We start from the raw sequence: 3,767 nt of genomic DNA, 5'->3' as shown, positions 1-3,767 counted from the left end.
GTTACATATACAATTTTTTGGTGAATTCGTCACCAAATGCGACATATTCTATACCCCACTTAAACACCTAATTTTAACGGAAAGAATTTAGGAATCAACCTAACTTTCGTGTAACGTATTATTATTTTTGATAATAATGATTTTATTAATAATTTGAATTTTCATAATTCAAATTAAATATTTATACATCACTTATACCATATTTAATATATATATATATATATATATATATATATATATATATATATATATATATATATATATATATATATATATATATATATATATATTAAAGTTATGCATCAACATGAATAGTGAACTTGCGAGTTTTTGGCAGAAATGTCCCGTTTATATATATGTGTGTTCAAATCGTCTTTAGTCGTTTTATGCGAATATCGTGTTTGTCACACGTGTTTGCTTCTGCCTTTCCTTCCAGTTTCTTCCTTATCCAAACCTTCTCTTCTCTTTCATCCTTGTCAACACGCAGACACAATAGATCGACCGGAGGGGTTTTCCCGTGGGAAACAAAGGCGACTAGATACCGCCACCACCGTCCGAGTTCGAGTCCATGGTACCATCACAAACCCAAGTACGGTTTAGTGAATGTTGCAACCTGGGTTGTGTTAACATTGATCCACATTCCACCGCCTTACTGCCTATCTTCTCGATTATTCCTGTTTTTTTTTTCTGCTTCACCCCGCTCTTCCTCATCCGTTCTCTGTTGATATCGCCACCGCCAAGGATTCACCGAATCCACCGGTTCAATGCCTGCGATGTATTTGGTGACGCCGCAAGAATCGATCATGTGGGCGTGCCGATGTGGAGGCGATGCAAGCAGGTTAGTCGACGGACCTTTTAATATACCTCTGACTGTAATCTTTTGGACCCGAAGTCTTTTTCGAGCCGAGTAATTTTCACCTGTCCGGTGTGGCTTCTGTGCAACGGAGGTGATTAGGTCAGTGCAAGCATGAGCAATGAACCCTAAACCCACCAATGTTTCTCTTTCTCCAATTCCCCCGTCTTTCCCATATTTAGGATTTTAATTTCTTCTTGGTTTTTTATTAGGGATTTATGGTTCCTGAGGACACCTTCATTGTTTCCTCAAATTCTTGCCATCAGGTTAAGATTTAACATAAGCTTTCAATAACGTTGTCTCTTCATGCCCTCTTCGTTTATCAGTGACCACCGCACACCAACTAAACCTTGGTGCAACTGTGTTACTGTGATGTCGTGTGCTGGAAAACGACCGTTGCTTTCTCTTATTCATCACTCCTATGACAAAAATGTTGTTAGGCCTTTCCTATTCAACTGAATTTTATATTCCCCATTCCAATTTTGGAGACACCTGCTCTATGAAAAAGAAACTAATTTGTCCGTTATTAGATACTTTTTTTGGTTCAAAGTTGGCAGGTTCAAAGATGCACACCAACTGCTTGATGAAATGACTGAAAGAATCGGTAAGCTTATTTTTTTCATTTCACAGCAACTTTGGTTGTCACCTGTTTTCAAAGTTGTCGATTGTAAAACCTCGATGGATGAGGATCATGAGTGGTCTATGCACCAGCTAATGGATTATTAGAAGCAGATGGAATGTAAAACTTAAGATTGGCATTGTTTCCTTTTCCTTAACATTTCATTAGGGTGGTTCTATTAGTCTACAAATAATAAAAAATCACATGTTAAATCTTTTACTGAATCTAGATTTCATTTGCATCTTCTTCATCCTTCCAAAATTAGCTTAAAATGTTTAATTGATGATTTATAGTTTCTTTGCAATATTAAAATAGATTGTTGGGTTCCTCACCACCATGAGAAATTGAGAAACAAACTTCAACCAACAAATGGTTGCAACATTCACTAAGATTTCCAAATTAGAGATAATCCCCTGTTATTTTCAACTCATTCCTTTGTTTCTTTAATAACCTTTTCTTGCAGATATCTTCAAACATAAGTTGGTGGTTCGTTTCTTGAAATGGGAGATTTGTAGACCATTGATTCAAGTTTATAGTGATTTGAAGTCAAACAGCTATGTTATTTTTTGAATATGAGGTTATCATTTTAGTTTTTGGATATCTTACGTTCCACTAATTTTGAGTTGATTTGATTTTTTACTTCTTCGTATCTTAACTTCCATTTTTTGTTTTTTGTTGTCTGTTTCTTCTGATCTTCATTTCAAATTGTATATAATGAATCAGGTAGTGCACCTATCTTCTTGAGTTTAAGTAGTAAAAAAAAGAATGGCAGAAAGAAAGGTGTTGAAAAAATACAACCCCCCGTATTTTGATCCTGATCCGGCTAAGAATGAGAGAAGTTGAATTTATAAGAATTATAATCTGCCACCGTGTTTAGTTGACATTTAATTTAGATGAAGATCAATAATGAAAATTGAATAACTTCACCCTTTGTATTTTATAATTAAAATTCTTTTTATTAACGCTATATATATATATATATATATATATATATATATATATATATATATATATATATATATATATATATATATATATATATACAACTTTTATTTATATTTCTTTCCACAAGATGCAGTGATAGTTTTATGAATTCCCCAAATACACCAACGTATGAGCAAGAAGAAAGTTTTATTTGTCATACTTTCTTTACATGCCATTCTACATCAACATATTCCTAAGACTAGATAAAAGCTCATTGCCCATAAAAAAAAAGCCCAATTTGTATTGAAGTTGGAACTCCCATACTATATTACCCATTTGACATTTTTTTTAAAATTATTATATTTGTAATTACAGGAACCATCAGAAAAATCTTTTGATGTCAATTTTTTATCAAGGGAAATCAAATTTATCAGGTCTTGATGTCGTTTTCCTCAGGTTTGCATTTAACAACCTACAAAAACATTTTTTTTAGTTTTTTTTTCCTCCATAGAATACAATTATTAACTGTAAACTGCATTACATGTTTGCAAATTTCGGTGCACTTGAGCAGCATGGATCTACAAGGAATACATTTTGACTAAAATGCCACTATATACTATTCTTTTAGTAAAAAAAAAAGAGAATGATTTTAACATTTTTTTTGTCTAAAATGCACCTGCGTACTGTTTTTTTTTGATAAAAAGAATAATGATTTCAACAGCTTTTACCAAACTGCCCTTGCATACTGTTTTTTTGGTAAAAAAATAGTTATTGTAAGAGTTTTTTGGGTAAAAATTTAATGATTTCATAGTTTTTTACCAAACTACCAATGCATACAATTTTTATTGGTAAAAGTTACTGACTTCAAGAGTTTTTGACGAAAATTTCCTGTGTATACTGTTTAACAAGTTTGACCCTATCTGTTGTATTCCGGTTAATATTGAATGTCATTTTCGGAAGTTTATTGCTTGTAAGACCATTTACTGCTGGAAATATGTCAAATTTTTTATGTAGACTGTATTATTTGTTGTTGTAAATACTCAAACTAACTAAAAGTCTACACTTAAAATGAATGAAACAGGTACCTGTTAAAAATGCTTTTTTACAGTCACTGTTTTGATTCAAGTTTAAATGTGTGATCGTTTAACAATGCACAATGAAGATTTATGCAACATATGAGTAAATCTATTGTCATTCCTTTAACTGTGACCAAATTGCTCCTTTGTTGTGATTGCTTTACATTCAAGGTAACATTGTTTTAAACGAAAATATCATACATTACCACTTATATATTTGCCTTATTACTTGAGCTCTTCCATTGGTATTGCCTAATGTTACACACCAATAATAATAATAATAATAATAATAATA

General features: G+C 32.0%; 1 long non-coding RNA gene across 3 annotated transcripts; it reads left to right on the top strand.

Annotated features, from left to right (window-relative positions):
- Positions 1 to 340: 340 nt before the first annotated feature.
- On the top strand, positions 341 to 3,405 carry LOC111880056 (uncharacterized). Of its 3 annotated transcripts, none has more exons than XR_006188054.2 (3): positions 360 to 1,457; positions 1,936 to 2,049; positions 2,772 to 3,405. It is a non-coding gene; the product is annotated as an uncharacterized LOC111880056 (long non-coding RNA). The 3 variants fall into 3 exon arrangements; XR_002846325.3 differs by lacking the exon at positions 2,772 to 3,405 and adding an exon at positions 2,196 to 2,449; XR_002846326.2 differs by lacking the exon at positions 2,772 to 3,405 and having other exon boundaries at positions 341 to 1,457; positions 1,936 to 2,121.
- The last annotated feature ends 362 nt before the right edge of the window (positions 3,406 to 3,767 follow it).

Source organism: Lactuca sativa, chromosome 2, assembly GCF_002870075.4.
Source record: "Lactuca sativa cultivar Salinas chromosome 2, Lsat_Salinas_v11, whole genome shotgun sequence".
In the NCBI taxonomy this organism is placed as follows: domain Eukaryota; kingdom Viridiplantae; phylum Streptophyta; class Magnoliopsida; order Asterales; family Asteraceae; genus Lactuca; species Lactuca sativa.
This window is presented reverse-complemented; position numbering and strand designations above follow the sequence as displayed.